General features: G+C 41.7%; 1 protein-coding gene across 19 annotated transcripts in view; it reads left to right on the top strand.

Moving 5' to 3' along the window:
- Window positions 1-22,611, top strand: part of LOC134631225 (neuronal cell adhesion molecule-like) — a 77,826-nt gene that overhangs the window by 11,593 nt on the left and 43,622 nt on the right. For 13 of the 19 annotated variants that reach the window (XM_063479344.1, XM_063479348.1, XM_063479347.1 and 10 more), the window contains exons 1-2: window positions 16,060-16,165; window positions 20,629-20,699. The exons of 3 other annotated variants lie outside the window; for them this stretch is intronic. The gene's annotated coding sequence lies outside the window, so the exon portion shown is untranslated. Of the gene's footprint in view, window positions 1-16,059; window positions 16,166-20,628; window positions 20,700-22,611 lie in introns of those variants that run through there. 3 more of the 19 variants (XM_063479337.1, XM_063479338.1, XM_063479339.1) reach the window with 2 other exon arrangements.

Raw genomic sequence — 22,611 nt, 5'->3', positions numbered from 1 at the left:
TCAGGTGAGAAGCTGGAGTTTGAAGTTTCACTCCTGACCTCTGGAATAACAGCATCCATTCAATGCTTTTTCCAGCTTTCATCGACATCCTTGCTTCCTTCACATGCAGGTTATTTAGTTTTTATGAAACAGTTATTACCCTATACATTGGGTAGAATATTCTAATAGGAAATAATGAAAAAAAATTAATTGCTGTGGTGGTTAGCCCTGTTACCTCACATCAAGAAGGCCAAATCCACCATCTGTCCAGGGCCTTTCTAGGTGAAGCAGAAGTTTTCTTTGAGTATTCTGGTTTCCTCCCGCAGTCCAAAAACATGCAGTTAGTGAGGTTAAGATAATTGGTTATTGCGCACGATGCGATTGTCAATGTGATTGCGTATCTGTTTCTGTGTTATCTGTGTGACATGCTTTCAGCCACATCCTTCCAGAGTACACCTTGCCTCTCACTTGATGGTAGCCAGGATAAACTACAGCACCCATTGCAACTCTGAATTAGCTAAACAACATATTTCTGGGTTTTAGACTGATGGTGAAAAGAAACATGTCAACATGCACACTCGGACCTGAAAAACTTCTGAGGGTCATTTAATTTAACAATTTAGTGAGTATCACATCAGATTAAAGAAATCATTGATTATAAAAAAAAAAATCAATCATTAGCGGCAACTCTAATAGACGTTGTTCAGTAAACACTGTATGTGTCTTCATATTGTTCAGCTTTAATGGGAACGTTTTGCGTTGGCTTCCAGAGTATCACTTCAGTCCTGAATACTCATTTGCTGAGTGTTAAACAGGAATTGCTATGATTAGTTTATTCCCTTTGATCCCAAGCATGGCAGTATGTGGATTATATATAACTCAAGATAACATCATATTAATCTGCAAAGGCTAATTTCAGTAAGTTCTGTCATTGTACTACAACTACCTTTTCCCCCTCCTCTCCTCCATAACCTCATCTCCTACACAGAACTAACCCATCTTAGAGGAAATACTGAATGCGTTATTTGGTATAAACAGCTCCACGTAAAGATGCATTTATTGGATCGTTTATGATAGCGGGATACGAAGAAGTTTTCCCACATTTCACACAGTGGCTGATCTCAGTGGTTCCAAGTGCAAGAGTGCCGCTGTAAATGTTTAATGGTGAGTTAAAGGATAAGGGCCATCTTCTGTCTCTTTCTGCATAGTGTCTCATTCCAGTCTGGCCAAGCTCCAGTGCTCACTGCAGCATTCTGACTCACTATGTTGCTGCATTGAGCCTAGATACAAAGCATCTCTGGAGACCTTTTAGCTCTGCTGGAGTTACGCAGTATATTGAGTAGGACAGTTTTTAAACTTGGCCAGACGACTAGGATCATTTGTCACTTTAGTCGCGTGCACCTATATTTTATTTTTATGGCCTGACCTTCGGCTTCACAACCTCAGTGCGCAAACGGGGCAGACCACCAGCCACTAGTCCGCGTCACGGTCAAAGCGTCAGCATTTCGGTGAAGCCCTGGCTGCTCTTCAATGGCCCTTTCACTGCCACTTCGTGACAATGCATTTTTTCCATGCCATAAAGCAGATGCTGTATTCTAGCAGTACAATACAGGGCCCATCTAAAACTGTTTACCATGTGAAAGGCACACCGGGATCAGGATGCCTACCACTGTGTGGGGCTTTTTGACTTGCCACTCTATAATGAGTGCACGCTGGAAGGAAAAGGAGCGCGCAGCTTTAACTGGCATTGTAATCACTGCATGGAGAGAGGAAATGCAGTATAAAGTGCTGATCCAGCCTATTCTTCCCAGGCCAGGGCTTTTTAGACTTATCTGAATACAGAGATTACTGTGACACCATATGAGCTTGTCAGCAGTTGCACCCATGGCAGATAAATAGGGAGGAAACTTGCAGTTTACGTACCCACCTAAAACACATTATGCTCTGGCTCATTTAATCTCTTATTCCATCGGGCCCTGATCTTTGATACAGCTGTGGCAAGTTTTCTCTAAGATGAGGTCTCTGATCTTTTCCGACCTCTTTCTCTGGAAGTCAAAAATCAAGAACTAACAAGTGGAAACATCTTGACTGCAGAGGCTTATCCGGTGTAACAGAAAACCCCCGCAGTTAAATCATTATCTTTGTGCGACTAGTACCTGTCTTCTCTTGTGTTGCTGTTTGTTGTCGACAAGTTGATGACGCTCAGTTTGTTCCAAGTTGTCTGCCCTCAGGCCTTGCTTTGTTATGAAGTCTCACCTCTCCACCTCTTATGGAAAAACAACTAAGACAGCGTTAAACCAGCCCTAATGGTGGACTTAGTGGTGGCCTGACAGCAAGAGGTGTAGTGAGTAATTAAGCACTCAAGCAGTGAAGGACCCTGAAAGGCCAGAGGTACCCAACCTCACAGACTGGTCACAGTCAGATTCCGCTCCACCCATAGAAGGGGTGTCAGAGACAGGGAAGCTACTCCTGAAGCTAAGGTCTCTTTGGCCCTTCGGCACCACTTAGAGGGCTTATCCTCCTAGCCAAGGCCTCCAGCTGGTCATCAGTCATGTCAAGGACACACATCATTCATGTCAAGAGCCTGAAGAAATAACAGCAGCGCCACAGACACAGGAGCGCAGATGGGGATGTTTTTAAGTATATTTAAATGACACCTTGGAGGAAGAATGGCACTGTGGGAAATACCTGCAGTGGTTGCAGCTGGCTGAGTGTTAAGATGAACTCACTCGCACATTCCTGCTGTTTATAGTTAATTTTGAGCAGCAGTCTGCATCAAGTTAATGCATGCATTGCAATAAGTTTGCAGAGAGATTTCTGGTTCACATAGGAAGGTGTTTTGAGTGTTTTGGGTATTATGAGGTTAGTATTGCAGAGTTTTAGCAAATACTCAACAGTTTACTGTGACATTTAGTCCTGAATAGTCTAATAACCCCAGTAATGCTTTTAGTGCCTTATTTTATAGAAGTCTAGACTTGCAGAAGGCTTCAGTTTGTTAAACCTGCAAAACCTGCTGTAGACTTTCTAATAACATCCTCATTTTCAGTGTATGTGTGTTGTGTTTCCTTTAATTGCTATTGAGCAAATTTTGGCTTTCTAAATCACTTGTCTATCTTGATAATTGCACACATTAAACCTGATAAACATCAGTATACTGGCATTGGCGTTGTGGGCATGTTCGGGCGTGCCCGATTGGCGTTTAGCTCAGAGCATCACTGTGCACAGTTTCACAGAGCTGCACTGAGTGTCGTGGTCCCCCTAAGCAGCTTTTCTAAAGAGTATATCCATTTAATAAACTGTTTTAAAGACATTGTTGTTCAATGGGAAGCAGACACAGGCAAATATGCACCATTAATCAACAGACAACATGCCAGTTTAGCTCCAGACAACTCCAGAATATTTTTGATTTTCTTATTTTTTGTGTTTATACACCAGTTTGCATGTAATCATTAGTTATTATTAATTTCTAGGCCAAAAGCATGTCTTTTGTCCTGTCTCCCTCCCCTGACCCCCAAGCTCAACAGATGGCTGCTCCTCAATGAACCAGGTTCTGTTGGGGGTTGCTTTCAGTTAAAAGGGAGTTTTTCCTTCCCACTGTCGCCAAAGTGCTTGCTAATAGGGGGTCTGATTGTTGAGGTTTCTCTCTGTGACTGTAGGGTGTTTGTAGGGACTGTTGTTGTGATTTGGCACTATATAAATAAAATTGAACTGAATTATTAAACTCTTAATGGATGAGTTAAACATTTCCATAAAAGCATTCAGAACTGTCACATGTATTATTTTCAGTAGACTTTAGGGCAACGTGGCTAAATAATTTTAACCCTTTCATGCATGAATTATGACATAATTTTTTCTTAAGTATTTTTATTCATCTTTAGGCATGAAAAGATGAAAGACTTACTTAAGAGAAAATCCTGATTGAGGTTGTCATAATTCCTGCTTGACAGGGTTAAATAACAACAAGTACAATGAAACACGTCATACATCTATAATGAGATTAAACGACCAGTGGGTGGCAGGGTATGTAGTAACACATCAGTGTCCAATGTAGTGGTTTATGTGCAAGTATACCATCAACACTGACACAAATACAAGAAAACAGCCTTTGCATAGCTGTCCACTGTAGTGACCACTATGCGTGAAAGGGTTAAAGTTCTACTTTATTTAAAAATAGGCAAAGACGTCAGAAGTTGCATCCTACTTCATTTTATGTGCTATAAAGCAGTTGTTTACCAGTTTATTTTTCCACCCCAGGAAGAGACTTGGTGTGAGTAAGTAAGGGAAGAGCACTTTCAAGTGTGTTGTCAACACTTTCACATTTTTTGAATCGAAAAAATTGCCATCTATTCACCCAAAAAGCATTCCATCACTTTTTCTTCTTATGCTGCTGTCTGTGCTGTCATCTAAGTTATTTTAGCGGGGAGCATCTGTCCCATTTTGTTGTATCATTTCCCTGAAGAGTACACGGCATCTTGTCACAACCGGAGAAATGTTAGTTTTCCTTATCAAGAATGAAGCCGAGGGAACGCAGACCACAGAGACTAACCCATATACAGTGGAGGCTGTGTAAAATCCCTCCAGTTGTGAATAACTGAGCATGTCGCACAGATACCAGAGAAACCGTATCACTGAGCAAACTTGGGCCTGTAAAATACAAAGCTTGTCTCCAGCAAATCAAGTGAAGGCTTTTTTTTGTCTTATGCTCGGAGCCAGTGTCTCTGACATTGTGCATTCAGGCAGAGCTTGTCTTTTAGCTTCGTTGTGTCACTAATTTATTCATTTAAGCAGTTGCAGCCATATTCAAAGACAATGGCGCACAAGCTGTGAGTTGAATTAACCTCAATAATTATGCAGTTCTGAGGAAAGAAAAGCCCAATTGTTAGATACTCCTCAAAATTCCTGCCCCCTTCTGTGCTTAACATCCAGCTGAATAGATTACTAACCCCAAGAAAAATCCAACCTTTCCCTTTAAAGCGTCCTCTTGGATCAACAGGACAGTGCACTTTGACATTTGTTTTCGTGGTATTTGCATCGCATCCTCCAAGGTCAAGCTTTCTGTTTATGTTTGCACTACTGATGATTTTCATATTCAGCCTAATGGAAGTATCTATCCACTGTGAATGCATTTGCAAGGGATCCATTTTCTCAGAACACCATACAGGAATGCACTTTTAAGTGATTCCAATAAAAGCATGGTTCAAAGTGCTAATGGCACATGTGATCAATACGCAAGCTTTTTTACTGCATTTGAATCCATCAGATGTACACATCAATCCAAAGGCCATTTGAGTTGCAACAATAAGTTTATGAATATTCTATTGTGTATAGCATTACTTTGATTTATTCCCACTAAAGGAGCTCATACTGTTAAAACACAGCGCATTATAATCCTGTAGCTTTAAGTCGATGTGAAGCCAAACATTTGGCTAGCATTGAAATTCATTTCATTGAAGTGGATTTATAAGAAAAAGAAAAACATCAGTTTGTAGAAAACATCAGCTAGCCCTCCAGGGTTTACACGCTAAACAAAAAATCTGTCTGCACTTGGCGCAGATGAGTGCTAACAAATTTCTTGTTTCTGCTAAAAACCTTAAGTCAGTAGATCAGTTCAAAGTTTTGATATATAATTAGTCTTTTATCTGAAAAGTGCCTGGCATGTGTTTCTCACAGCTCCTCAAATTTGAGAATTGGAATAATCTCTGTCTGATCTAAATTTCAATACATTTAGTGCTGCGCAGTCTGCAATCTGGGAACATGAATGTGGGCCTTGAGAAGCTGGGATCGTCTTCACTGTGTTCAGGCTGTTATAACACCTGGCCACAGCTGGCAACAATAGAGATGTTGTGAAGTGGTGGCTGGATGTGAAAAACATCAGACAAACACAACAATAACAGAAGTCCATTTGCATCCTCCACTCCGCTGCTAAAGTAAGGGCAGCCAAGATTCTGGCTAATGCATAAGACGTTGTTGGAGATGAAAGTCTCACTGTGACAGTGTTCCTTGTGCTCAGCCTGCTTCAGATGAGGTGCGGTGATGGATCTTGAGAATAGCAAGCCCGAGGATGTGGTTTTTAGTCATGCATTTCTAAGAATAGAAACACCAAAAAAAAAGCTCTCGCGCTTGGTTTAAAAACTGAGGTAATTTGTGCTTTAATGATTCAGGATCAGTGGCTGTGATATGTGTTGTCCTCTAACTACATGGTCATTCCCACATTCAAACACAGTTTTGGTACTGCAGTTTTTGGCCAGTACCTTCTCTCTAGACAGCCTGCATTCAGTGTGTGTGCATGTGTGCGTTTGGGTGTGTTTGGGGATATATGTGAGGGTGAATTATTGATGCAGTGTAAATCCAATCTGCCTCGTGGCAGGTGTGCTGCGTTCTGTTTGCTCTGTGTGTGTCTCTGTGCATGTGTTTATGTGTGTGAGACATTGTCAGAGAGGAGGAAGGAGCTGTGCTGCAATTAAAAGGCAGCACAGTCTGCAGTCCTGCCCACACAGATACAGCTGTAGGCATAGGGGCTATAGGCTCAGTGTACCTTGCATCCACACATGACCACTAGAGTGTTCACGAACATGGAAAACACAGTCCTTCTCACTCTCCCTCCTCCCTCCACTCCTTTTCTCGATCTGTTGAGCGGTACAGTTTGCTTTTTTTCCCCCTTCTTTGCTTCCCCTGCCACCCTTCCTTCTCTCACCCTCTGTCTCCTGTGCTCTTTCTACTCTTTTCTCTCTCACACATAAACTTTACAGTGTGCCACACTTGAGCTGCAGCAGTCTGTTATTGTGCAGCATGCACAAGCTGCTAAGAGTCGAGTGGTGATATCATCCCATTGTCCCTGTGCTGTCACCTGCACCAAAGAGCATGGAGGCGAAAGAGAAAAAACAAAGATGAGAGGAAAAGAGAAGTGGATGTAGGAGAAAGGTGGAGAAGGAATGAGATTAGAGTGTGAGAGAGGGATGGAAACATCCTGATAGGCATGGAGGGCTGCTTTGTCTTCCTCCACTGGGGCCAGTTAGGGAACACCAACCGCTGCAAAGAGGTGTTTTTCAGGGCAAACAGAGACGGCCAGGCTTTGAGTACACAAATATTGGTTTGGATATGTATTTACCTCAGATATTTATAGAAGCAAGACAGGGAAGAGAAGGTTGAAGGAAGAGAATGTTGATTATTTTTTCCTATAATTTAAAAAAAAAAAAGTCTCATAAATTTTGTCCCAGGCTTATAAATTGTTGCAGTAACTTTGCTATTAAAGATGTGAGGATCCTGGTATCTGACACAACAGAAATAAACTGATACTATCATACACAGGAATATTATTGATGAGTATGACAATTAAAATACAAATACTAATAGTCACGTTCCTATATAGGATTTTAAAAGTTTCCCAGCTTTACAGAAAGAAAAACTCTTATTGCAGACTGATTAGACTGTTCTAGCAATACTCCATTACATTTAGCAGTATGTGAAGGTTGTTGGAAACTGCCCGTCAAGACTGCAGCCTTTTTGTCTCTGCCCCCTGCTGCTGTGGCCGCCTGCTCTTGCCTCCTTTCCAAGTCACCAACAACGAGTCTATTAACAGCCCAAGGCAATGCTTTTAATGTGAAATGTACAGGAAGTGTTATGATTTACTCACCAGAACAAAACATTTTGGATAATCTCCCTCTCTCGCCAAGATCTGGATTTGTTTGTTACAACTTTCACGTCTGTAAATCAGCGGCTCAAGTTACAGATGTCTTACCTGAAATGGTGGATACTGTCTTTAGCAGTAAAGAAGAAAAGGCAGAGGAATGATTAACATGAAATTACAAGTGAAAACAGCCAAGCCATTACAGAGGTAATTTCACCATCCCCTCAGTGTTTTCCTTGACCTTTAGTTATGTTTACCAGCCATTAGCCCAGTGGTAACACACACTGTGCACACGACAGGGGATTCATGTTTTCATTGACATAGTCACACATACAGAAACAAACATTTGTGGATTCAACCCACTATATTTGAGGTGTAATTTGGAAGGGATACATGTAAGCTTCAATATCCAAAAAACTCTCTTTTCAAAATAAAATTAAAATACCTGTATTTTCACAGTAAAGTTAGGTTTAACCTACAAAAACTCCAACACGTTTCAGCACACAGGCTTGGATTCAGTCCATGGACACACTGAATCATTCTACATATGGTGTTCAACCAGTAACAAGCTTCCACCTAACCCAGTAAGTGTGAGTGCAATATTCCACTACTAAAGCTCCACCAATAGGAGAAGTCATATAATATATCAGCATCAAGCCCAGCCTTACACCCAATTTCAGTTCAGATCAGACAAGAACAAGAACACATGAAGGAGAACACAGAACAACATCAAACATAGGTGACACAAAATGCATCTTTAAAGGCACATAGTGGTTATAAGAAAGAAGTAAAATGTGTAGAATTTGTGGAATCGTGTTGGAATCTCAGGTATGAATAGCCAGCACCTCTGCACCTTTGCGGCCCTTTGCACATCTGCACCTTTCATTTGTGTGTGTTCTCCTAACAGACACATCTGTCTCCCTCCCTTTACATTTTTGTCTCGGCAGAAATATCATGTGTGCGTGCACGTCTCTGTGTGTGTGTGTGTGTGTGTGTGGCAGCCTCAGTCTGTTGTAGACAGCCTGATTATACCCTTCAGCACAGTCTCCTTCACCGCTCCACTCATGACGACTGATGTCACTGACACTCCCCCCTCTATCCATGTTTTTTTCTCTCAGGAGTTTTTGCATTAAAGACTGAGCAGAAACTTTCATTTTCTTGTTTCTGCTCTTGAGCCACTGCACGTGATATAGACTTTATATCAGGGCGTCACTCGGAAGCTGGTAATTTCATCTCTCTGCTTATGGAAAAGAGAGAGAGAGCAGGGCTAAACTTGTTTTCCCTGGATTTGGCTTTTCCGTCTGCTCTCAGTCCAAGTGTGTAGTTGTTTGTTTGAGGGGAAGCTTTGATTGTGCTCAGAGAAAGCAAAGACTGTCTGAACTTTATCTCCTCATTCATTGCAGCCTCCTATACCGGCTGTGTGTTTTTTGCTTTAGAATTTTTGAGGTCTTAGTATGTTACATTTGGTATGTAACATGAACCTACATTTAAACTGAAATAATAGCTGTGTTTGTTGACATCCCTGACTGCTTCTGTATAGTCTTGAGAGATTGCGGTTGCGTTGAGGAGACAGGTGGTATGAGAGCTGGAAAGAGGGCTCAGATGAGGATGAGGATGAAGATGAAGAAGGGACTCTTTGTCTTGCTGCTGCCACAAACATGCACTTCAAAGATTCCTTCTGGAGACACTCAGGCAGCAAAGTTAAGTGAAATTCCTTTAGCTGCTCGTAAAGTAATAGGTTAATGCTTAATGCACAGCTTTAAATTAAACTTCCGTCCATTCATCCGTCTCTAGCTGGTGTGCAATGCATCAGAGGGGCAGGTTGTTTGTGCTTATGGTCACAGAGTTGCCAATGGTAATGAACAGCCGGGATGACGCGCCCCGTGCAGCATCGATCGCACACTCTCACAGACGGTGGATGGAAATTGGTCCTGGTGGGGAAGCAAAGGAGGTGCACACATGCCTGCGCCTTCTGTGGACACATATGGACGCGGGGATCAGTGCACATGCACATACTGAGAGAGAGAGTGAGGGTGTGTGTGTGTGTGTTGGGGAGTGGGTGTATTGACATCTATGGATGCTTACTGCTCACTGGGCCGAAGATGATCTTCTTATGGGTGACAGTATGGAGCATATAGAGGGGGAGATCTGCTTGGGGGGCTTTTCTGTACTGTTGGTGCAGAAAAACTCTTGGATGTCTTCCACCTCCCCTCGTGTCCTCAGCTGGTGCTCTCTGCAGTTGGAGACAAGCCCCATGCACACACCATGTCAAACCTGGCTGCAGCACTTCCTCTCTTGCTTCATTATCACATGAATGGTTGCCATATTGCTATATACTGTATGGCTATTGTTGGCAAGTCACTCAAAGTCTTTGGCTTGAACATGGTGAGCTAACAATAGCCACAGGAGGAGGAATTTCTGTTTTAGTGGTTGAAAAAGCAGTTAAGGTGTTCCACATCCTCAAAGCTAAATCTTAATGCGGGGATTATTATTGCAGTATCAGTTGTTATTCATTTAATTTCTAATGCGATTGCACTCACCAGGTCGAGTACTGAAATCGGGAAACACAATAACATTGCTATAAAAACGCTCACATGATCAGAATGATTGCAGACTATTACAGTTTGGCCATATTATCTGGACTGCTTGAGAGTTAAAACTGAAAATAAGCACTGCGGAAATATCCATATAATCCTTTATTGCAGAGGAAAGCTGAGCAACTTAGCAAACAAGAAGGTAGAAAGGCTGTACAAACAAACATAAAGATGCCTCTGACAATATTACAGTTAAGTCAGCAAGTACATTGTTTGTATTGACAGTTGTAAGTTTGTACTTCTTCTGAGGCCTGTGATGTTGATTGTGTGGGATTACTGGGTCCTAATGGAAAATTGTGGTTTATTACAGCATAGGTTTTGTTTTTCTGACCCTTTTGTGCTGCCTGTTATTATAACACGGGAATCCCCAAAGAGCTAGAATCAAATGCCTTTGTATATGGACAATAAGACCATCAGACAGGTTTTACAAGTCTATGTTAGCCTTGTTATTTGGGAGAGAAAAGAAGTGGACAATAAAACACACAAAGTCTTTGTTGTTGTTGTGTTCACTCACAGCTGTTCTGAGTAATGAGGGGACTTTAGTGACCTTACAGATGTACTAACTGTACTTACTTTTTAAGTTCTAATTAGTAAGCTCGTCTAATCTAAGCCGCTTGTTTAAAACTGGTATGATACCCCCAGGGAAGAGGGTAACACTACCTGGGTCTGGGTGCAGTTTCCCCCTCCAGGGGCAAGGGTACCTAGACCTGGGGTGTAGAGTACGCTTGGGGAGTGTGATTGTGTGTACAGTGTCTATTTATGTCTGTCTCCACGTTGGGTGAGTGCTGAGTATTTGCATATGAGAGCATGAGGGTGGGAATGGATGTTTGTATCTGTGTGTGCCTGTTTGTCTATGTCTATATGTCAGGTCGGGTATCAGACGCCACCTCTCTAGGGACATCTCAGGCCCTCCAAGGTATGGAGGCCTATCTCCCCCCCACCACTCCCCCTGCCAGTGGCAGATGCCCTCAGACATTGGTGCATTGGTGGTTCTTTGTGTCCGGGGATGGGCGTCCAGGTACGCACCGGCTCACTCCTGGTGGCTGCTTGTCGGGGCCTGGAGCCTGGGGCTCGCTTGGGCCCTTTCGGGGGGTGGGGTGCCCTCGGCCTCTGGGCCTGGGGCTCGGTTACTCTGGCACAGCTGGCTGCCGGCGGAGCTCACGGGCACGTCACTGCAACCCCCCCTGGCTTCTGCTCCACGGCTGCTCAGTGACCCCTCATCTGGGGCTCTCCTCAGCACGGTTGCCCCTCCGTTGGTCTTCCTTGGTCTCTTGTGCTCTGAGGGTCTCTGGATGTCTGGAGCCTGGATCTCCTCCATACCTGCTTCATGCCCTGGAGGACGGGGCTATGGCCCCCCACACCATCTAGCAGATCATTACATGAAGGAACCTTTTAAATACAAGCGCGCTCATGCTCACAGGTGTACACACGGGTGCTCACAGACACAAACTACACCCTTTTTGGCTCAAAGCACACTGTGCGCTGTCGATCTTATGTTCTGCACAATAATATTCAATATTCAGTATCTACTGTTATATTCACATAGATTATCACGATGATGTTATTTATTATATTGCTCTCTTTTTGTGCTTTTGATGCCAAAAGAACCAAACGGGACAGGCAAAAAACACACAAAAAAAACCAACAAAAAAAAACTGGTGTGATTGGCTTATTGTTGTTACTTTTGCTGCATATTATAGCTCTGTAGATTGTTATGATTCATATAATTGATGGTACCATTCCATATTTCTTCCCACTACAACAAATTCCATGCTAACGGAAAGTTTTGGTAAAATCACAAACTGTATATCAAAGATGTTAGCCACTGTCACATCAGCCACAGTCTAGTGAGGTCCTGTTATGAAACTCTGAGACAAACCTTTGAGAACATCCTACAACATGCTTTTGTTTTGAAACTGGGCACGATGAGCCAGGTGGGGTGAAGGTAAGAAGTTTGGACCATCCTACGGCTTATCCTGCTTTATCCATCTTGTTGACGCTAATGGACACTGTAAGTTATATAATAAACACATTGTATCCGATAAGATGTTAAATTACCATTTCACAGCATAAAGTCATCAAGAAAAAGTGTACTCAAGTCATAAATGAAGTGAAACAAACCTTTTACACAATGCAATTTTGCTTATTTTGTCAGTCTCCCCCTGCTGGCCATTAGAAGGAATGCAGAAACCAAATTAAAAGTAAGCACACACTTTATATGAAAAGAAATCTTTAATCTTTAGTAAGTAATTTATTTGCCTTCATTTAGAAATTGTTTCAAAAGCTTAGACCATAGCAATATTGGCCTTTCTGCCCTTTTTTATGACTGACTTTTTACAACGTTGATCTTAGACATTAAACTGTTAGTACAGTGCTATTACAACTACTACAAATATGTGTTTTATACTGAAGTAAAATTAAACAGAATTGCCCCCGAACAATTTAGAGTACATAAATTGAACTGATGTTATAAACGGTTAGAAGCACGAAGGAAATAAAGAGATGCTGCTGCTCTGGCTTTTGTTAAGTTGAACTATTGTGTGTTTTGAATTGTGTCAGGGTCTCTGAGTAGGAAAAAAAGAAATACGACACAGAGCACTACAGGTCCTTAACCTCAGGGATGGCCTGTGTGTGGTAAATCTCTCCCTTTCTACACATGCTTTTTTTTTTTTTGTTTATTGTTTTTTACTGTGCTCTCTCTGCCTCTCTCTCCCTCCGTCCTTTTCTTTTCCCCTCCATCATCCTCCCTGTTGTCTTTGAGCATGTTAACACTCCAGCCCTGTCAGTGAGCCTCATGGCACCATGGAAACCAGTCACACCATTCTCTACTGGTGTGTTCCTGTGCGCGAGCGCGTGACCGTGTGTGTTTGTGTGCCGATAGGCGGGATCGGGGTCTTGTTTAGTTTTTTTTTTTTTTAAAAGCTGAGGAGAGGTCGCGGCCGTCCCTAGGGCCGTCTTTCTGTAATTCATGTAAATTCCCTTAAGACGCCGGCAGCTTTGTTTTCCTCATTGTTGCAGCTGAATCCGATGCCTCTGTCATCAGCGCGGCTTGTTGTGAAATGCTTTCTGTTTCCCCGTGAAATTCCTACACCTTCATTTAGCTCCTTTGATACTTTACCAGTTACTCCACGTTATCTCGTGATAGTCTTGGTACATGATACCTCAGACACCTGATCTCCTCGGTGTTATTGTGTCCTAAAGAGTTCAGGCAGAGTTAACAAGACTAAAATTGATGCAGGCATGGACGAGGATGGTTCTGTAGTGTCCTGTCAGACCATTTTCATGCTTTTATTGCTTTATACAAAAAGCACATTTAAACAGTTTATTAACTGAAATTTGACCTGAAAACAAGACATAAAACATTACTGTAAGATATACTCGGGCAAACAAGTGTGGGAATGCTGTATTAGGAGCAAACTTTAGAAGGCTAAATCATCCATGCTTGTCTTTTCTTTCTGTTTCTGACAGGCAATGAAGTATTTCAAGTGTCCCCCGCCCGCCCAGCCTCGATAGCCTTGTGAACCCAGCCTCTTATTCTCTCTCCAGGCCAATCATATTTCACTCCCATTCACATTTCTGAATAGGAAGCTCAAAAGAGTCCCCGCCAGAGACAAATGAATTTATGAGTGTGCACAAACAGTCGCATGCACACTGTGCGCAGCTCCAGTTACGAGGGCCAGGTCTAGACGGCAACGTGAACGTTTTTTTTTTTTTTTTTTTTCTGTTAAAAGTTTCTATTGAAATATGCAGTTGCCATTGAAATATCGTTCTTCTATTGGTGTCTTGACAAAGTCCGGGGAGGGCGCCGGTCCTATCTCAGTGTGAGACTGAAAGAGCAAATGGGCCGGCAGGGATCGCCCAGTGTCTCTGCACTACGGAGTCAGTGTGCAGAAATAATGCCCATTAGACTTGGTCAATCACGCCCCTCGCTCAGTGAAATATGGCCCTTTCACTCATTTCATACCACAATACGTACACCTCACTGCTATCCATCATCTCCCTGAAAGACGTCCGCTACAATGAATGCTTTTGTTTATGATACATTTTTTTGTTTAAATTAATGGCTTCTCATGCAGAGATGGTAGATGCTGAGAAAGCTCAACACGCTGAGTTATTTTTACACAAAAGGACGACAGAAGCTGTTCATTAGCAGATTAAGCTGGAATTGCAGTGCAAAGGTTTTGAGTCTCTCGACCACCAGTGACACTCTGATAGTCTGTGGGCTGATGTTTTCATCATTGCAAGTGGGTGGACGTTATGTACTCACAGCGATTTGCAACAATGACCATGTTGTGAAGCCATTCAGCTTTTCCCACTGGAGCAGACAGATGTCATATGCCATGGAGTATTATGAAGTGGGTATTCCCAAAAGTGCAACCAGTGAATGGAGACCCTCTCTTTTTTATGCAAGCATTTGAACAATGAAAAAATACTTTAGTAAAAGTGAAGAAGAACTATTAACAATGTATAGTAATTAATAATAGCTTAAAGATGAAATATCTACAAGTGCAATCCCTCTTTGAACAAATGTGATTGGTCAATAGAACTTAAGCTATGAACAGAAACCAAAAATGTGATAAACATTGTGCCAATGGTGTCAAAACTCATGTCCTTTGCCTACAAGTTCTGCATATTCATTTCCTGATATCTGTCTTTAGAGAGATATGTTCCATTGTACCATGTCCACTTACTGTATGCCTATTTTTAAGCTATTATACATCTGTGTGCATGTATGGAAGTGTGCCTTTTGGAATTAATGTGTGATGCTGTGGTTGTTTTTTAAAAAGTTTTCTGACAATTACGAGTCACAGATCAACAAAAACTGTGAACCGCTAGTTTAATCTCTTGTAAATGTTTTGCACTTTTAAAATCACAATTCGAATAGTTACTTGTAACAAAAAAAATAACAATTTTAAAAATTACTCTGTGGAGCAAAGTGGAAGCATAAAGACATAAAAACTCTGGAGTAAATACGTGTGCTTTTTGAATACTAGGGTTGAGGTCCTTGTTCAGTCGGAGCGAGAATCCTCTTTGATGCAGATAAAGTTACATTTTCAGTGCTTTTGCAGCGAGGGGGTGTTATTTAAGGCTGGGCCCAGAGAAAAGTGACTCTTTCAAACCATTGTTACCCTCTGCAACCATAGCTAACGGACGTCAAAAGACTTTTCACATCTATTCTTTTAAAATGGGTTGCAATAATGCTGGCGAGGAGTCGGCAATAAATAAGCTTCCTCTCACTGTGTCAGCTAGATTAGATTGCATGGGGACATCTGTTGAGTGTAGGTGAGTACTTTCTCTGGTGTCTAACTGTATGGGAAAGGAAGTCCTTCGGATGTGCCTTGAGGCTTTTTACTCGTTTTTTTTTTTCTTACGTTGCTGTTCAGCCTCCACCCTCTATTGAACGCCTCGAAGGCCGCATTTATTCGAGCACAATCAGTGCAGCTGACAGTTATTTTACTGTAGACTGGGTGCAGTTTGATTTAACATGCAATTATAGTGCCACTGTTGCTTTTATGCTCTGCCAGATTCATATAGCAGGATGTTGCGCTTCTGTCATTGCCTCATTTCGCAGACTGTTACGTCTTATAAAAACAAATAACTTTAAAAAATATTTAATGCTCTTGCAAAAAATACTAAAAATTGCCACCCAGTAACTATGTGGATTCTGCGAGCAGTTCATGTGATACCAGGAAATGTTTAACCTCTATTGTAGAGAGACAAAAGGTTGTTTTAATCCCACTGTGAGAGGGGAGGGAGGGTCAGGGGAGGGTTTTTTTTTCTCTGTTTTTGGAGGAGGGGTTTTGGGTGTGCGAGGGAACCAGCCCCTCTCTCTTTACTGTCAGTCAGTTACAGCAGACACGTCGAGAAGTAAACAACCACCGGGATTATGACAGATGAACTGGCTTTATGCAATGAATGCACAAACTGAGGCAACTTATCCTTACTGACACACACGGAGATAAAGGTGATGTATCAGCTTTGTGGTTAAATGGCATTTAGGGGCACAGTGTCTCTGTTTTGCTCTGTAAGATCTGCATAAGTCATCTTCTTAAGTTTTGAATATTTTTTTGTTTTTGTGAGAACTGATGAAATATCCTGGATGATTAAACCGCTTCAGCAATTATCTGATTTTAAAAAAGGAACCATTATTATTATTTGATGTTGGTTTCAGTTCATTGGTAATATTAATTATTAATCAGGAAAAATATCAAATAATTGCTGCTTTAAACTTCTCAGTGATGACTGTGTGTTGGTTTTCTCTCTTTTATATGATTTACAATGAAATATTTGGGGGTTTTGAACTATGAATCAGCCAAGAAATTACATTTGATGGTGTTGCTTTTTGCTTTTTAGAGCTCGTGCTGGTTGTTTTATCACATGTTGGTGTTGATTGACAATTATTTTTGAAAATTAGAACTACAAACACATATTAAATTGACAGAATTGTTCAGTGTTTTCACCCTTTTTTTTAAGCAAAATATTATCTTTTAAAGTGTTTGTGATGGTAAATTGAATATCTTTGGGTTTTTAACTTGATTGAACAGCAAAAGGCTTCTGAAGATTATTTAGACAAAAAAAATGATGGTCAGTTTCTTCACCACATTACCAAATGAATATAAAATCTGCAAACTAGTTGATACACAAAGTAATCATCAGTTGCATGAGTCTGAAAATGTTTACTAAAACCTTTTGAGTTTTGGTTTCGTCGTATACTTGTAGCCTGTCACTCTTTGACAGATGAAGCTGTGGGTGTTTTCCTTGTGGTAAAACCTACAGACTGTTTTTGCAGCTCAGGTTTGATATTAACAGGTTCATAGAGATTTTGCACCTTTCCAGCGCTTGCACAATCAACAAATCCTCTTCATTTTGTTGAGCCTGCTTGCTTTAAAATGTAATTTCAACAAAAAAACAGAACCTCTTTCTATCTGCAAGCCATGTCCTCTAATTTAAATTCAATATTTCTTCCCTCTTTGGCAATAATGACGCTTCATCGGGAGAACGGTATCATCTATAGCCACACTCTGCCTCTCATTAGGCGAGAGTCTAAAATTAAACCAACAGGCTGCCGTGCCAACGCTGAGCCCCCTTCCCCTGTTTATGGACACAGGAACACACACACAAAATGTACAGCTAAGAACAACACAGCCTGGAAGAGAAAGCCAACCAGACCCTCATTAGAGGAATGACACTGTGCTAATTAGCATTTCTACAGTGAGCCATGCTTGTTTCGCCTGTTGACATTTCACCGGACATGCCGAATATGCAGTATATGCGTCTCTGCTCTATTTTGCATGAGATGACAAATGAAAAACAATGTCCTTAGAAGCAGGTATTCAGCAGTGTACTAACAATGCTGTCTTTGCTGTGTGACATCAATTAAATGTATGCATTTCAGTTACATGACACACTTTTTACTCAGTTTACTTCACAGTTGTAACAAACAGAGTTTAGTCAGCGTGTTCTGTTTATAGAATACAAAGTCTTACACATTTAGATAGCTCAAAAAAGATGTGAACACCATCTCAAGATTACTTATTTTTGATGCATTTTAATAAATTTACTTTTGGCCTCTTTGAAGCACCATAAGACATACATATTGTTTACTTATTATGAGTGTATAAAGCTGAAATTATTAGCAATCTGTTATTTCTTGCACATTGTTCAAATACGGATTAACATGATATATTTTTAATTTGGTTTTGATCTGCTTGATGACTATTTCAAACAGATATCTGCTCTCTTTGTAGCTCTGGTTTGGTCTCCACCGACTCCTGATTGCTTCACAGTGTTAAGCAGCTATTCTAAAACTTTGTTTGTGGGTTGTTGATTTGGCAGGGTGTGTACAGTTTGCTGGTACGCTGTTAACAAAAGGATATAACCCAGACAATAAGCAGAATGACACAAAAGAACTGAAGGGGTGAGCACCGATGTGTTCATTATTATTTTGGGCCGTCTTTTTCCACAAAGCGTCAGTGTTATTGTGCGTTTTAGAAGATTCAGATGTTTGCTTTGTTTGGCAGGTCTCATGGCACGAGAGTGCTCCCTAAGGTTTTGAGGGTACTGTTGGTCTCTTGCTGTCAGGTGCTTTGTAGTCCTGCTCGCTGCCCACTGTCAGCATCCCATCTCAAGCTATTTTCAGTTTCGGTCCTCGGTCCTCTTTCTTATCACCATGGCAGCTGAGCTGGACGAGAGCTCTGCACGACTCTGTAGTGTCTAAGGGCAGAGGTGGGGTGGTGAGACGGCTGACTCGATTACATGGTGGGAGGTTTCTTTTGATGGGATCAGAAGGCAGCTCTTTCAAACAGGATGTGGAAAGGTCACTTTGTTGCTTTGTTTTATTCTAAAAAGTCGCAGCTGTAATCAGCTGTTTGATCCCGCAAACCCACAGAGAAAAAGAAAACTGTAAAATCGGTTGCGCATTCACCAAAAGCAAAAGGTGAAGAAGGCAGTAGCTGAACTGTAGCGCTGCTCTCAGGTACGGAGTCAGCTCAGGTGTCAGCATTATTACAGTGTGATGCTGTGAGAGAGTAGTATGCGTGTCAGTGTTTTTTAAAATCTGGGTCAGAAACCTTTAAATTCAGGGCTGTGGGATGATCAGATTTTCTGTTGTAATATTCTGTAAGAAGTAATAAAGTGACTGTGCGAGCTGGTAAGGCTTTTGAAACGTCGAGCTGTGCGGAGGGTTGAGGTAAATAATGCAGGTTTTGGGGAAACATGGCTACAAAACAATTCATATGATTGTAAACAAGCGTGCAGCACAGGGTGCACACATTTAAATTTTGGTTAGTGGGGTTAAAGAGCGATATTGAGACAGAACATATGCCATTTGTGTTAATCAGAATTAATGTCAAATAACTGTTGACAGTTGTGAAAAGCAGTGTTCGTATTTAGCCAAGTGGAAACGGCTGCTTCTCTCAGTGGGACTTCGAGTCATACGAAGAGCAGGAGACTGAAGTCGATAAGCCTTTGCTTGAAGTAAATTGGATCTGCTTCTTCAATCATTCTGCAATCGATTCCGTTAGGTGTGTCCGTGTTGACTGTGACACAGTTTAAGGAAAAGAGAAGAGAGATTTTGCTACAGCACCAATCACAACAGAAGCTGGATAAACCGAACAGAAGTTATTAGAAAAATGAGAGAGAAAAGACAAGGTCAGCATAGGTTAGGACAGAAAATCAAAGCCTTTTCCAGCCTCTGACCCAATGTAAAGTTCATATTTTTATAGCAGGAGAGTCATGAGAGAAGTAATTCAGTGTGAAACATTCGCTGGGTTTGGAGATTTATGTCAAAATATACATTTATTTAATTTCAAATCTGTCAAGACACATCTGTATATTATCTCCCAGGTCCATGTGCGGGATCTTTAGTTTAGGTCATGATAGGAGGAAGAAGATGAATGGAGAGAGCCTTCTTGGCCATGTGATAAGTCCAGTCTGTTTCCTACTTTACATCCTATGACAGCTGAGATAGGCTGTGACCCTAATTTAGATAGGAAAGTTAAGAAAATGGATGGTTGGAGGATGAAGACATGATGATCACATTTGACTCGATTTGTTGCCCCACAAATTCACCAAGCTGTCATGTGAAACCTTTTTCTTTTCTTATATAGTTTTAAAAATATAGTTAAGTGTGCGTTAAGGCAAACATTTGTAATTAGCAAGTGTGAGATAATAAGACAGGAAGGCTGAAAGTGGAGGCTGTGTGAGGAAAAGATGATATAACCAAAAAGGAGATGAGGTCAGAGGAAAGAGGGCATGAGCAGAAGATAGGTGAGGACGACAGGCGTAGAAGAAGAGGAAGAGCAAGTATAGAGAATGCACACAGAGTTAAGATGGGATAAGAGAAGAGGAGCTGAAGGAGATGAAACAAGACAAGAGGAGAGATGAAGGGAGGAGATGTCTCTCCTCCAGCTCTTAGCCACGGGCCTTTGTGTCTATCAGCTTGGATTGCACACTGTTGCCTCTCAAAGTCTATGTTCACACTCTGGTTTACACAGCTTGACTGTTTAGATTCTTTTCACCTCCAAAACTTCACAGTTGGAAGCGTTTTAAGTGCATTTCCAGCCAGTCGACACACCCATGCATGATTACATATATTTAAAAAGAGAAGTGGTCTTTTTTCATAAGAGATTGATCTGAAAGAGAGAATTATCTCTATCTAGATATCCTGGTCTAATCTGTGCTGTGACTGTGATGGAGCATTAGACATGCAGTACGAAAAAGAAGTGTTTTTAGCAGAGTATAAAAAACAAAGCACAGATTAGTGAAGCCATTCTGAAATCAAACAGATGTTGGGAAAAGCCGTTTAGGAAAGACTAGATGTTCCTTTCAAGCTGGTTTAAAATGCTGGTTGTTTCCACAACAGGAAAGCAGAGAACTCTACATGGTGTGCGCTAAATTTGTTATTCCCTGCTGTCCCTTTTTAACCAGACTGAATTCAGCCAGACAGCGGGCGAAGCAGGCCAGGGAGGAGGAGGAGAGAGGGGATTTGGGCTTCTCTGGTAAGTCGGAAACTCCACGGATATCAAAACTTTTCCAAAACAGTGTGAACTTCCGGCCTTTTCGCAATCAAACGTTCTCGTTCTTCTCAGAGCCATTTCCCCTCCCACTGGATGTGAACACACACAGATGTCAGTCTGTTGCCTTTCCTGGCAAATGTCCCCAGTCTAAATATCTTCGTCTATGATGCTGCCAGAATGTGAATTTATTAACATTAACACTCCCTAACCAACTCCCCAATCTTTCTACAGCTACACGTCTTTCTCTTTCATTCTTTGTAGCGGTGCCTACTCTTTTGTTCTAGCTGAAAGGTAGAAGGTCAGCACTTGTTTGATTTCCATTTGTCTAGTGGCAAAGTCAGTTTTTTTTTTTTTTTGTGTGTGTGTGTGTGTGTGCCCGCAATCATTTTGGCAGCGAGGTTGGGCAGCCAATAAAAACAAAACACTGTTCCTTGTGTCCAATTGTCTGCTTTATGCCTATGGTTGTCACGGTAGCACACCCTCTCATCCTCGCCCACTGCTGTGAAAGTGGGCGTCAATACTTAAAAATCACAAAATAGCACTTAGTGCCTAAATTGCGCCTGCTGCCTTATTGACACATAATGCGTTATAATGGAAATCGCAGAGGTAGAAAAGTTCCCTAATGGCAGCAGTAAAGTAGCTCTCTTGAGTGTGAGGTCTCTGGATGCATTAGAGTCCAGAGAATTGGCTCTCCGCTTGCACAGTGGTTTTTAAGTGACCCTCCGTAACCTTTGGCTCATCCCCTCATTCTGCCCTGCTGAAAGTGTGTCTGTGATTCAGCAGGGAGTTGATCTAATGCACTGTGAGCTGAGGTGACACGGTGTGATGTGTGTCCACCGCCCAGTGGAGTGTGAAGGAAGGATCCCACCTCGCCCTTGCAGCACGCCGTGCCAAGCGGGGAGGCTGGGAGTTAAGGGACTCTGACAGCTTGGAGCTCATCTGCCTCAGCTGTTGGTGCTATGGTTCTTTTACTTTTGCCATTGGGGGGCGAGGGGGCTCCCCCTCTCTTCCAGTTTATCCATTTATGTTCCCATTTGAACCCCTCTCTTTGCCTCGACTTTTCTCTCTGTCTGTGTCTGAATTTGTAATTCTTTCTGCTTCATGCTCAGCAATCAGTTATTGTGTTGTGAATGTGTGCTGCAAGCCAGAGAGGCTGAGTGTACACTTTTCAATGGCCGCGTCGTAGAGGGCAACACCGAGGAGTAGCAGTTTGAAGCACAGTGAGGCGTGAAGTGTGTATTGTGAAGAAACAGCTTTTAGGTCCCAGGCTTTCAATAGAGGCTAGAGAGGTTTCTGTTTACCTCCATGCTGCTGTCTTTCACCGCTTTCAATCACCTGTCCAATCAGAGCGTGTTGTATTAATGTTTGTGTTTTTTTGATAACAAATAGAGGTGAGTAGGAAACAGATCAGAGCTGTGCGTCTGTCTGTCTGTCTGTCTGTCTGTCTGACTGACTGACTGACTGACTGACTGACTGAGCAAGTATAGTAAACTGAGTGCATTTCTAAAATGTAAAATAAAATAGTAATAATAATAGTAAGAAACACAACCATAGGATTTTATGGCCATAGCTTTGATTTTTCCAAATGTCTGACCTTGCTACAACTGATTATGTGTTTCACTTGCTAAAGGCACAAAAATCTCCTAAAACAAGCAACAAGTGCAGATGGCTGCAGTGCAGGGCTGGCAGAGCAAAGGGAAGAAAGGCGCCAACAATCCACTAGTGTCTGTGGGTCATAGCCAGTTATTTTCAGCAGCCAAACATTGAAGGATTTATTTATTTTTAATAAATGGTTTAAAATATCTTGATTCTGCTTTCTTTGGTTTTACCTAAAACTGAAACTGCATATTACGCATTCCCTTCGGTTGCCAGGTTTTATTTATCCAAACTTCAT

The sequence above is a fragment of the Pelmatolapia mariae genome, linkage group LG7 (genome assembly GCF_036321145.2).
Source record: "Pelmatolapia mariae isolate MD_Pm_ZW linkage group LG7, Pm_UMD_F_2, whole genome shotgun sequence".
In the NCBI taxonomy this organism is placed as follows: Eukaryota; Metazoa; Chordata; class Actinopteri; order Cichliformes; family Cichlidae; genus Pelmatolapia; species Pelmatolapia mariae.
The sequence above is the reverse complement of the archived record's forward strand: the minus strand, read 5'-3'. Positions and strand labels throughout refer to the sequence as shown.